This window comes from Mandrillus leucophaeus, unplaced genomic scaffold (genome assembly GCF_000951045.1).
Source record: "Mandrillus leucophaeus isolate KB7577 unplaced genomic scaffold, Mleu.le_1.0 Scaffold17, whole genome shotgun sequence".
NCBI classification, from domain to species: domain Eukaryota; kingdom Metazoa; phylum Chordata; class Mammalia; order Primates; family Cercopithecidae; genus Mandrillus; species Mandrillus leucophaeus.
Genome location: NW_012101698.1, coordinates 7,175,035 through 7,188,252, shown reverse-complemented (window position 1 = coordinate 7,188,252; position 13,218 = coordinate 7,175,035). Strand labels below are relative to the sequence as shown.

Genomic DNA, 13,218 nt, shown 5'->3' with positions numbered 1-13,218 from the left:
AGAAAAAAAATCTGTGTTTGTTGAATAACTAAATTGTTTATTGTTTTTAGGTACACATGTGCGTGCGTGCACACACACATATTCTCTCTTCCATACACACACTTGGAGTATGTGTTTCCAAGAGATTATGTAAAATGATGATGTAAAATGCTCATGTAAAGTATTTCAGAAATACTACTAGACAGTTTACTGAACCCATAACATATGCCACCCCTGAGTGCGGGGGGTTACCTGTATCATCTCCTTTAATCATCACAGCAACCTCTGAGCTGCCTGCAATGTCCTTTCCCAGCACTCCAGCCAGTGGCCCCTTTGCTGTCCCCCTTGCTTCCTTGCAGCCACCTTGGCCTTTTTGCTGTTCCTCAAATCCGAGAAGCAGCTGCCACCTCAGGGCTTTTGCTTTTGCCATTTCCCCTGTCAGGCATCCGTGCGGCTTATCTGACCACGCCATTCAGGTCCCTGTTCAGATATCGCGGAGCACAGTCCTTCCCTGACCTGCTTCTACAGCAGCAGCCCCTCCCTCCACCATCTCTCAGCCACTCTCTCCCTCCTGCCGCCTGGCCTACTCAGGACACGTGTTTATGTGTTTATTTGTTGTCTCCCTCAGGCTTGACAGCAGTGGCATCTCATACACTATCACGTCTGTGCCTAGCTTATCATGTCACATGATAAGCTCACAGAGAGACTTGTTTAAAGAATGAACTCATTTTGCAGAAGACAAAACTGGGGCTCACAGTGATTAATTTTCCCAAAGACTCACATCTTGAAAGTATAACAGAGCCAGGAACTTTCTGTGTCCGGAACTCATGCATGTAATCACTCATTCTTCACCTTTATTTTATCACAGTGGGGACCATAGAAGTTGGGCTGCTGTACTTTGGAAAATGAAAAAGGGAAATTATCAGTTATAAGCCATCCTCCCACCTCAGCCTCCAAGGGTACTGGGAATACAGACATGAGCCACCCCACCTAACCTTTTTTTAAAACAATTTCATTTATAATTTTATTTATTTTTTGTAACAAGGTTTCACTTTGTCACCCAGGCTGGAGTGCAGTGGCGCAATCATGGCTCACTGCAGCCTCGACCTCCCCAGACTCAGGTGATTCTCCTACCTCAGCCTTCTGAGCACCTAGCTGGGACTAAGGTGCATGGTAGCATGCCTGACTAAATTTTACATTTTTTGTAGAGATGCGGCATGTTTCTCAGGCTGGTGTCAAATTCCTGGACCCAAGTGATCTACTCACCTTGGCCTTCTAACATGCTGGCAGGTGTGAGCCACTGTGCCTGCCCTCACACCACCTTTTTAATAAAAAAACTAGAGTCTCACGCTGTGGCCAAGGCTGAAGTGCAGTGGCCTACTTATGACTCATTGTGCCTCATACTCTTGGAGGCACCACAATGCCTATTTTATTGAGATTTTTTTTTGGTAGAGATGGGGTCTTTATGTTGCCCAGGCTAGTCTCGAACTTCTGGCCTCAAGCAGACCTCCTGCCTCAGCCTCCCAGATTGCTGGGGTTACAGACATGAGCCATGACATCCAGCAGAGAGAGATTTTATAAGTAGCTTTAAAACCCATGAAACATGGACACTGACCACTTATTTTCATCCCCACAGAAGGAAGGACAGAGTAAATGAACTTAAATTGTTGCAAGAGAGTTTATTCATCTTTGAAGAGAAGATTATTGATACTGCAGTAGGCCACCAAGAATGAGAGGGTGCTCTGTGGGACCAGCCTGGGTGGGCAGAAGGGTAGAAGGAAGAGAGGAGGAGTCTCCCAGGTGCTCACACCACATCCTCCTGTGTCCCAGGTATCCGTGATCAATGGGACCAGCCCCTTTGCCTATGACTATGACCTCACCCATGTTGTTGCTGCCTACCAGGAGAGGAACGGTGAGTCACAGGTAGAGCTCAGTCAGCCGCTGCTCAGGACTTTCAAGGTTGATGGGGGCAACAGAGACAAGCAGAACTGGAACCCTTGTGATAAAAATGTGAAAAGCTGTGAATGCTCAACGATGGGAGCAAATGTGCTGTCCAGGATTTGTCCTTTTCGTCCTCATCTTCAGACCTGGGACCGCCCCCACCCCTCCAGCATCCCATGGTCCAGAAGGTTAGTGATAGTTAAATGCCATCATTTTCCCACCACTGGCTTGATGAGTTTCCCTTTTAAAAAATGTAAGCCTAATTGAGTTGTTCCCCATACCACACCTATACAGATGCCAAAGACAAATTGCTGTTCATGCTTTTCAGAGAGAAGCAGAGGACGTGGGTGACTCTCCCCACACTAGCAGTCCTGCAGGAGAACAGGAGTGCCCCTGCTTCCTGCCAGAAGGCACAGTGTGCTCATTCCTTACAGAGCTCTAGGCCAGGGCATGTGTTGACTCTGCTCGTTTGGCTGGTCAGTGACTGAGGTTTTCTGTAAAGGCATCTACAGTGTTACTTGGCAAGCAGACGTCATGGAGACGACACACAAACATTTCACAAGGGAGACGACTGCAAATCCAGTATTGCTTTCTGATTTCATGTCATACATTAGCAGCATTTTTCTAATAATAAAGGGAATTCTAAAACAAAACTAAAAAGCATGGCCCAAGAAACTGATGTTTTTCTTTACTTTTTTCACTCTTTATTCTTATGTGGATTTTTATTTTTTTATTTATTTTTTATTTTTTATTTTTATTTTCGAGATGGAGTCTTGCTCTGTCGCCCAGGCTGGAGTGCAGTGGCGCGATCTCGGCTCACTGCAAGCTCCGCCTCCCAGGTTCACACCATTCTCCTGCCTCAGCCTCCGGAGACGGCTGAGGTGCCCACCACTACGCCCGGCTAATTTTTTGTATTTTTAGTAGAGATGGGGTTTCACCGTGTTAGCCAGGATAGTCTCAATCTCCTGACCTCGTGATCCACCCATCTCGGCCTCCCAAAGTGCTGGGATTACAGGCGTGAGCCACCGCGCCCGGCAATTATTTGTATTTCTATGTAAAAAAAGTATTTCCCCACACTGCTACAAAGTTCTAATTTTTTTTCTTGAAGAGGCACAGGGTCATGTTCTGATGCTCAGGCTGGAGTGCAGTGCTGTAATCATAGCCAATTGTCACCTCGAACTGCTGTGGGTTCAGTGATCATCTCACCTCAGCCTCCTGGGCCGCTAGGACTACAGGCACGTGCCACCATGCCCAGCTAATTTTTTTATTTTTTGGTAGAGAGAGGGTCTCGATATGTTAGCCAAGCTGGTCCCAAACTCCTGGCCTCAAGTGACCCTCCCACCTTGACCTCCCAGATCCTTGGGATTACAAGAATGCGTGACTTTGTCCAGCCAAACATATTATTTAGAGTGGCAACATGTTATTCTTTCAGTCAGCCATTCAGCAATTGTAGATGATCACATGACCATTTCCAAGTTTTTGACATATTTTAATATAAATATTAGTCCATTTTACACGGCTGTAAAGACATACCGAGACTGGGTAATTTATAAAGAAAAGAGGTTTAATTGATTTGCAGTTCTGCATGGCTGGGTAGGCCTCACAATCCTGGCAGTAGGCACCTCTTCACAGGGCGGCAGAAGAGAGAATGAGAGCAGAGCTAAGGGGGAAGCCCCAAATAAAACCATCAGATCTCGTGAGAACTCACTATCATGAGAACGGCATGGGGAAACTGCTCTCATGATTCAGTTATCTCCACCTGGTCCTGCCCTTGATACATGGGGTTTGTTACAATTCAAGGTGAGATTTGGGTGGAGACACAGAGCCAAACCATATCAAATATTTTTTTGACAAGTATCTTAACAAATTATTTGTTAATCTACTTTATACACACAATTTTTAATGCTTTCGAATGATTTCTTTCAGTTCTGAAGTACAGAATATCCCACAGGAATAAAATAATATTTTTATAGCCGGGCGTGGTGGCTCATGCCTGTAATCCCAGCACTTTGGGAGGCCGAGGTGGGCAGATCACCTGAGGTTGGGAGTTTGAGACCAGCTTGACAAACGTGAAGAAACCTCGTCTCTACTGAAAATACAAAATTAGCTGCGTGTGGTGGCGCATGCCTGTAAACCCAGCTACTCAGGAAGCCGAGGCAGGATAATTGCTTGAACCCGGGAGGCGGAGGTTGCAGTGAGCCAAGATCATACCATTGCACTCCAGCCTGGGGCAACAAGAGCGAAACTCCTTCTCAAAAAAAAGAAGAAAAAAAAAAAGAGTATTTTTATAGCCCTCAATATATTTTGCCAATAGGCTGCCCCCATCATGGATTAATGGTTAATGATTGTATTGCAGTTGCCACCATCCTGAATGACTCCAGCTTCCTCTGGCTGGTGGGCAGAGCCATGAAACTCCATTTGTGATTAATGCTGTCATCCAATATCCTGTGGAAACCATATCATATCCTTTCTGTTAGAGAGGCAGTGGTAACTCAGCTTCCAAAAAGGAAAGATTCCAACCTTGTCACCAGCAGAAACAGATGTGGGAACCTTTGATTGGAAATTGCTATAGCACTGTATCTCCACATAAATGACTGAGTCTGCTCTTTATACAGGGGGGGAAATCATTTCCTGTTCGTATTTCTTTCTGAGCCATTCTTCTAAGTCAGAATCATCCATATTTATTTTTTAATAATCTTTCATTATTCCTTTCATCTTAAGAGTATTTGAAATATTCTTGCCATTTCCTGTCTGGCCTAAACCTTAGTTTACTTTGACTTATACCATGTGGTCCTCAACTCTTTAACTGTCTGTTCTTATCAGCCAGGATTCTGGGAGATAGTAAAGTTCGCCTGGGTGCAGTATGTCAGCATCCTGCTTATCTTCCTCTGGGTGTTTGAAAGAATCAAGATCTTCGTGTTTCAGAATCAGGTGGTGACCACCATCCCTGTGACAGCAACGCCCCGGGGAGAAATGTGTAAGGAGCACTTATCCTAGGAAGGCCGTTTCTGAAGACTCGGCAGGACCGTGGCTGCCTCATTGTCATCTCCTGGGAACATCTTAGGACCTTTTGAAAGAGCCCAGAGGACACGTGCGGGCTTGTGTGCTTTTCCCCTCAGAGACAACAGTTCTTTCCAGTTTTGCTCTACACAAGTTCCGTATCTTCAGAGCTCCTGCAGAATCACCAAGGACTAGTTTGTGGAAAGGTCTGAGAGTTCCTGGAGGCTATAATTAGCTTTTTGGGTTTTCTTCCTTGCCTTAGAGTTGAATTTCAGGAGAAAATGGCAGGCAGTTCAGACATCTTGGAAAGAGTCCCATCTCTGGTCAAGCGGAGACTTTTCCTCTGTTGAACTGAGAAACACACTGTGCATTTCTTCCTTCTACTGTGAGCCACTCTTACGCTTTCCGGGGCTTTTTTGTGACAAATATGCCAATCACTAGCACTTTGCACCCCTGGGCATCTCCATTTCCCATTCAGAGCTTTGATTTCCAGAGCTGAGGCCTCTAACTGGAGACCTGGAGGGGCAGGGTCCAAGGGCAAGGGCTGCATTAGCACAGGCATGAGGGAGGGCTGCTGAAGGCGACTTGGACTGTCCACCTGCCCCAGCCCAACAGTCAGTCATCTGTAATCAGCTCGCTGAGCAGCCTTGGATCTTTGCCGAACTGTGGCTGGCTCTTCACCCTATTTTTCCCTCTCTCTGTGCCCCTGATGGCAGACTAAAGTCAGAGGGGCTGTTTCATTCCCAGCCCCCTCAGCAGCACTGAGGGAAGAAAGGATTGTCACAACAGGTTCTTTCTGGCCCTCACCCAACAGCCTGGGCACTTGGCCCTCCTCCTCCTTGACAGCCCTCCCCCTTCCTGCAAAGGACAGGGGCAATAGGAGTTGGTGTTGGGATTGGCTCCCACTGCCTGACAACCACAAGTTTATTTGGAAGGCTAGTGGGAAGCCCAGCGGCTGGCCTTTCCCTTGACTAAGGACCACAGTGCCCATCAGAGTAGGGCAGGCAGCTTTGGGAAGGACACAAGAAGCAGTGAGGGAGTAAAAAAGATGCTGGCCTGGGCAGGCCAGTCCAGCCTGGCCACTAGCAGAATGCCAAGCAGTCCAGCCAGATTACCCTCGTGGCTAAGCAAGTGTCTGCAAGAGCAGAGATGGCTGGAAGGGGCCTCTGCACACGGAAGATGGCTTGTTCAGCCCATTCATCTCCTGAGGACACGTGCAGTCTCCTCCAAGGACAGACGGAGCTGCTTTCTGATCCCAAGCAGGTCATTACCACTGAGAGGACATGGCCCCTGTGATCCGTGCTTCATGTTCACCCGGAAACGTACCCCTCAGTGTGTGCCTCAGTTTACCATGGAGATCATTATCCATCTCCAGCACCCATTTCCTTTAGGCTGACTAAAAACAATTTTTGAAACAAAGCTATTTTGAAGTATTCAAGCAGAGCAATTCCCTAATACTGTCCCCGTTGTCTTTTTTTAATATTCAGGCTATTTTAGATGCCTAAATTTTTTTCTTGATATTTATTTATTTATTTATTTTTATTTATTTATTTTGAGACAGAGTCTCGCTCTGTTTCCTGGGCTGCAGTACAGTGGCCGGATCTCAGCTCACTGCAAGCTCCGCCTCCCGGGTGTGCACCATTCTCCTGCCTCAGCCTCCCGAGTAGCTGGGACTACAGGCACCCGCCACCTCGCCCGGCTAGTTTTTTTGTATTTTTTAGTAGAGACGGGGTTTCACTGTGTTAGCCAGGATGGTCTCGATCTCCTGACCTCGTGATCCACCCGTCTCGGCCGCCCATAGTGCTGGGATTACAGGCTTGAGCCACCACGCCTAGTCCCCGATATTTATTTATTTTTAAAGATGGGGTTCTCACTATGTTGCCCAGGCTGGTCTTGAACTCCTGACCTCAGGGAATCCTCCTGTGCCAGCTTCCCAAAGTGCCAGGAATACAGGCATGAGCCAGTGTGCCCCATCTCTTAAGACTGAAATGAAAAATTGTTTGTGGTTTAAATCCCCAAAAAGTAATGAAACATGGAAAGATGACTAAAGAGATGTATAAACTTTGGTTTGCATTTTATTAAATTATTTGAATGCAAAACTTGTATAAAGAATCCGTTATGTTCTGTAGCTTTCTAACTAAAATGTTCAACATGGAAGGTTGTATTAGCTATTTTTGAAGCAGGGCTTTGGAGGGAGGAAGAATAGGGAAGGCTGAAGTTGAGCACACTTCTCCGAGTTACTCACCAACAGCTTTGCTGTGCCAGGGCTCTGCCCAAAGACCTTGGAGCTTTTGTTAGCTCCTTGGCAAAAGTTTCCTGGTCCAACCCCAAGTATATTAGGTTTTAGTGGAATCCACATGGCATATGGAAGCCACGGGTTGGAAAATTACAACTGTGTCTGGTGAATATCAAATTATTTACAGAGCATATGTTGGTAGCTTCTGAAACTGAACCACACAGCATAGTTGCAGGAGGAAGAAAGGTAAGAAATACACAGGATTTTATCAACTGAGCTGAAGCCATAGATCAGTCATATTTGAGATAATTATTGAATTTTTTTGTGGGAGAGAAATCCCTAATTCTTCCAAATGATTAGTCCAGTTTCTGCCAAAGCAGGTGAGTTGTCTAATGCCCCACTGAGTGCCCATCTTGCAGCTTATTAAAGCAATTCTATCTCTTTGCCTCCCTCTTACCCTATTCTCCACATCCTCTCCCCTCTCCTTTTTCATGCTTTGTAAAAAGGTTTTGGATCTTTCTGGCCAGATGACTTCTAAATGCCGATTAAGGAAATGTAAATTACATGATCCTAAGGAAAATAATAATTGCTGGCCAATCTCCTACCCAGAGTTATCATGGTTGGCCTTCTGGCACATATCTTTCTGTTCTGTACACTATTTCTAACTTTTTAAAAATCATGAACAGGCCGGGCACGGTGGCTCATGCCTGTAATCCCAGCACTTTGGGAAGCAGAGGCGGGCGGCTCACCTGAGCTCAGGAGTTCAAGACCAGCCCAGACAACATGGTGAAACCCTGTCTCTACTAAAAGTACAAAAATTAGCCTGGCGTGGTGGTGGGCGCCTGTAATCCCAGCTACTCAGGAAGCTGAGGCAAGAGAATCACTTGAACTTGGGAGGCGGAGGTTGCAGTGAGCCTAGATCCCGCCATTGCACTCCAGCCTGGGCTACAAGAGACTCTGTCTCAAAAAAATGAATATCAAAATCATGAGCAACACTTACGTGAACCCTGTACATAAATCCTTGTTTCTGGTTTATTTCCTTAAGATAGATCCTAGAAAGGAATTACCAATCCAAAAAGCTTATGACCATTGTTAAGAATCTTAATTTATCGTGTCAAACCACAACCGAGAAAGACTGCGCATTTCTTCTCCCAGCAGCCGGGAGTTCGTAAGATCCCATCACTATTTAACAAGACCTCGAAATGTGTCATCCTTTTCAGATGCCTGGGCTCTGCCGTTATTTGTAAGGGGGAGTTTTGTTTTTTTTTTTGGAGACAGAGTCTCGCCCTGTCGCCCAGGCTGGAGTGCGATGGTGCAATCTCAGCTCACCGCAACCTCCGCCTCCCGGGCTCAAGCAATTCTCCTGCCTCAGCCTCCTAAGTACCTAGGATTACAGGCGCCTGCCAGCACGCCCGGCTCATTCTTGAATTTTTAGTAGAGACGGGGTTTCACCCTGTTGGCCAGGCTGGTCTCGAACTCCTGACCTCGTGATCCATCGGCTACGGCCCCCCAAAGCGCTGGGATTACAGGCGTGAGCCACCGCGCCCGGCCCTGGCTGGAAATATCTTATTTGTTGAAACGTATCATTTCTTCATCTGGACCTGCTATGAAGCCTGCGCCTCTGGGCTTAGGCTAGGGCAGGGAATGTGCAGGAGGAGGGGAAAAGCTGCGGGTCCAGCTGCTAAGATCACCTGGTCTATCCGCCCCTCCCAGCTGGGACACTGCACCGGGTCCCTGTGTCATCCAGTGTCATCCAGGTGCCGTGGCCTTGGGAAGGGTTTGGATTCCAAGTCACCTCCCCTCAAGGATGCCCCCGAGAGTGAGGAGGGCCAAGATTAAGATTCGACTTCCTTCGCTAGGACCTTTATCCTCCCAGGAGTCTCCCTTCTCTGGGGATTTAGGGTGGGGTGGGGTACAACGTTCATTTGTAGTCAGATGAGAGGTGACCCTGCCAGCGCCCCTTGACATCCTCGGCTAAAAGGTGCGCCTCTCAGGGCCCCAGCCCCACTGGGCCCTTCTGCCCCGCCCTTGGTCAGCGCCCCTCCCCCGAGGCGTGGCCCCTCGGTCGGGGAGGTGGGCCAACAGGCTCCTTCCTTCCCGTAGCTCGCTAGCTCCCGCCGGCCACCCCGGGACCGCAGCCACGTCTGAAAGCGCCTCATTGTGTGCGCTCGGGCGCGCTGCGCAGGGCAGCACCGAGGGTTGCTGGCCGGCGCGCGGGGAGTAGAGGGCGCGGGCCGCAGTGCCGGGCTCCGGAGGGAGCTCTGCGCCGCGTCCTTCCCTGTGGTAGCCCCAGGGCACCCCCCATCCTTAACATCCCATTCTGGGACTCCTGCCCTGTTCCCAGATTGGCTCTGCCTCTAGTCTCCAGGAGCTTCCAGTGGATTGGTCCCCGCCCCCCAACTCTCGTCCATACCTCTTAGAGCCCCTTTCCCGGCCTCACCCGGTGTCCGTTAATAGTCTTGGGACCTTATGGAGCAAGTCAGCCCCTGTGGACTCTCCCAGTGAAGAGAAAAAGCTGGCTGTGCGGTGGAACTTGGAAGAGAGACTTCTGGGAGCCTTTGCTGAGCCCAGGGAGGGAGGCGTCCGCCACCGTGCCGCTCCTGCTCGGGCAGAGCCGCCAAGCTTTGAGGTGCGTTGGTTCTCCACTCTCTACGGGGGATGTCCCCACACTCAGGTCGGCTGAGGGGTGGGCTCCTCTGGCCTGCACCGGAGACCTGGGGTGACGGGAAGAAGTAAGGGTGGCTTTTCCATCAGCAACGTGGAAAGGGCATCGCCACTGTTGGTGCCGGTTTGGAAGAGTCTTGCTGGGGCTTCGGCTACGCAGGGGGATCCTCACTGCGAGGGGAGAACCCCTTTTGTCTCGATACTTGAGTTTCAAAGGACATGACTTTCAAAAGCTTTCCAACGGCTTTTTCCATAGAATTACTGAGAAACAGTAGCTTGGTGGGTTGATTTGGAACCAGACCCAGGGGAATTGGAGTCCTGCGTCACTGCTTCTGACGGCTTCATCCTGGGCTTCAGGACAGGCCCTCTGGGCCTCAGGACAGGTGCCTAGCAAATGTTGACTTTCCTTTCTCCTCCCTCTTTCACAGAGGCAAGGCAGTCGTTTCCCATTTCTGAGGGTAGGAAAACTGAGGCCTGAAGACCAGAAAGGACTCGACTGACTTAAACCCACAAGCGCGTGGGCCAAGTATGAGGGCCTCTGAGGGTGTTGTGTTGCTGGGGGAGCCGGGGCTGGGCTCCTCTGCAGCCTGGGAGGCCGGGACTTTTCTGGCTTTGTCCTACAAACAGAGTCAATTGGAGCACGGAGAGCCAGAGAGTGACTTGCTCGAAGTCACACCCCTCATTGGTATTAGAGACAGACTGAACCCAATCTGGCTTCAGAAACCAAGCTTCTAAAGCCAGGTGCAGTGGCTCACGCCTGTAATCCCAGCACTTTGGGAGACGGAGGCAGCTGGATCACCTGAGGTCAGGAGTTCAAAACCAGCCTGGCCAACATGGTGAACCCCCATCTCTACTAAAACTACAAAAATTAGCTGGTCATGGTGGCAAGTGCCTGTAATCCCAGCTACTTGGGAGGCTGAGGCAGAAGAATCACTTGAACCCAGAAGGCAGAGGTTGCAGTGAGCCAAGATTGTGCCACTGCACTCCAGCCTGGGCAACAGAGCGAGACTCCATCTCAGAAAAAAAGGAAGCCAGGCCTCTAGCCATGACTGTCCAGCGTCTTCTGTTTTGTTTGTCCTTGTGGGGCCCCTGCCTGTGCCTGCCACATTCTGTTGCTGGGGCACTGGGGCACCTGAATCTGGTAGAGCCATTGTCCTTGGGTTTTCCTGGTTCAAAGACTTTCCCTTGGATTCACAGAATATAAGTGTGGCCCAGGAAGATTCCTAAGCAAATACTCATAAATGCACTGTGCGTCAGACATTGTTCTGCTTTACAAATATCCACTCACTCACTCTTTTAATCAAGCCCATGAGTTGGGTTATGTTGTTTCCCCCACTTCACAGATTTTTTTTTTTTTCTTTTTTGAGATGGAGTCTCACTCTGTCACCGAGGCTGGAGTGCAGTGACATGATCTCGGCTCACTGCAACCTCCCCACCTCCCAGGTTCAAGAGATTCTCCTGCCTCAGCCTCCTGAGTAGCTGGGATTACAGGTGTCCACCACCACGCCTGGCTAATTTTTATATTTGTAGTAAAGACAGGGTTTCGCCATGTTGGTCAGGCTGGTCTCGAACTCCTGACCTCGTAATCCGCCCTCCTCCGCCTTCCAAAGTGCTGGGATTACAGGTGTGAGCCACCGCACCCAGCCTTACAGATTTTTTTTAACCAAGCAGGCACAGAGAGAAGTAACTTGCACAAGATCACGTAGTAAATGGTCAAGTGGGATTCACACTCTTAACCTCAGTACTCTATACCTACTGTCTTTAATGAGACAGAAACCATTCTGCTTCTAGTGTCTTAGGAGGGGAGATGGGTCCAGAAATACATGAACAAGATTGTCCTGCATAGTGATAATAGTATTAATAATAATTTCTCAATATCACGTCTTAGTCAATATCGAAATATATCTGATTACCTCTAGGGTATCTCCTGGCAGATGTTTTTTTCAAATCAGAATCCAAACAAGGTCCACATGTTGCATTTTACTGTTTTTTTGTGTGTTTTTCTTTTTGAGAAGGAGTCTCGCTCTGTCACCCAGACTGGAGTGCAGTGGCGTGATCTCAGCTCACTGTAGCCTCGGACTCCCGGGCTCCAGTGATTCTCCTGCTTCAGCCTCCTGAGTAGCTAGGATTACAAGCACATGCCACTAGGCCCGGCTATTTTTTGTGTATTTAGTAAAGACGGGGTTTTCACCGTGTTTGGCCAGGCTGGTCTCCAACTCCTGACATCAGGTGATTTGTCCGTCTTGGCCTCCCACAGTGCTGGGATTACAGGCATGAGCCACTGCCCTCAGCCTGTTATTTTCTTCTAAAATAGTCTCTTCCTTTTTCTTTCTGTTATTGATTTGAAAGAATGATTTTCTTTTTAAAAATAAGGTAATTAAAATAAATGGTTAATAAACCAGAGAACATTCCAGATTATCCCTGTAATGAGAGGGCTCTGTCACTACTTAGGGAAACAGGCGAATGTGCTAAAAGTACAATCCCACTCCATACCCTGCGTGTGTTGCTGCAGAGAAGAAGTGGGGAGCCCTCAGACTTTATGGCCTCCAGCTGTAACGTACTACAATTTAGACCAAGTCAGGTGCTGTGTGAAGTGCAGTGTGAGAATCCCTAAAGCTCCCAGCCAGGGAAAAGGGTTCGTGTGTTGCTATCTGGTCATCTGCTCAGAAATGCCCCAGGGCAGTGGCTCTGAGCCAGGGAGGCTTGAGGTTCGCTTCCCAGGCTAATTAGAATTCATTTCCCAGTAGATTCTTGAAGGCAGATCTGTTCTCTCCATCAGCATCTGGGCCTTGCAGTCCCAGCCCCCTGCCTCTGGGGGATGCCATGCAGCCGCATCACCAGGACTGGCAGAGATGGCAGATGTGGCCAGGGCTTGGGGGCCAGGCACAGCTTCAGCCACAGCCTGGCCCAGCCCACAGTCCTGGGGTTAAGAGTGTGCTTGGGGGCTCTGACAACTTTTAGTGCAGAGTGGGTAATTCATGCCCCTGGCCTTCTCTGGCTAACTGGGTACTCAGGTCGGCTGGGAGATGGATTTGCAGGCATGTGTCTCTCTGCAGTGATAGCTGGAGAAAGACAAACTTCACCTAAGCCTCCTTTAACCAATTAGAAATTTCTGATTTTATCATTGTAATAATCTTTGTAATTGTATTTTATCATTGTAATAAAAATCTGACATAGACTATCTGGAAAATGCAGCAAAGCACTAATAAGAAAATAAATTACCTATAAACTGGCCATAGAAAAACACTAAACTTCAGTGTACATCTCCCATACTTCGTATTTTTTTTAAATAATAGCTTTATTGAGATAGAATTCAGGTATGTTGAAGTTTATATATATAATATACATATAATATATAAATAAATATATATTATATATACACATAATATATAAATATA

The 13,218-nt window shown here is 48.1% G+C and overlaps 2 protein-coding genes and 1 pseudogene across 3 annotated transcripts in view; all 3 read left to right on the top strand.

The window, feature by feature from the left end:
- The window catches only part of LOC105537264, a 21,047-nt pseudogene extending 14,617 nt beyond the window's left edge, over positions 1–6,430 (top strand). The window contains exons 3-5 of the transcript XR_001005692.1: positions 1,810–1,891; positions 4,277–4,378; positions 4,734–6,430. The product of XR_001005692.1 is annotated as a transmembrane protein 231-like (transcript). The remainder of the gene's footprint in view (positions 1–1,809; positions 1,892–4,276; positions 4,379–4,733) is intronic.
- Positions 1–13,218, top strand: part of TMEM170A (transmembrane protein 170A) — a 78,189-nt gene that overhangs the window by 20,575 nt on the left and 44,396 nt on the right. The window lies entirely within an intron of this gene.
- The window catches only part of CHST6 (carbohydrate (N-acetylglucosamine 6-O) sulfotransferase 6), a 15,751-nt gene continuing 12,232 nt past the window's right edge, over positions 9,700–13,218 (top strand). Inside the window, exon 1 of the mRNA XM_011976808.1 lies at positions 9,700–9,785. The gene's annotated coding sequence lies outside the window, so the exon portion shown is untranslated. The remainder of the gene's footprint in view (positions 9,786–13,218) is intronic.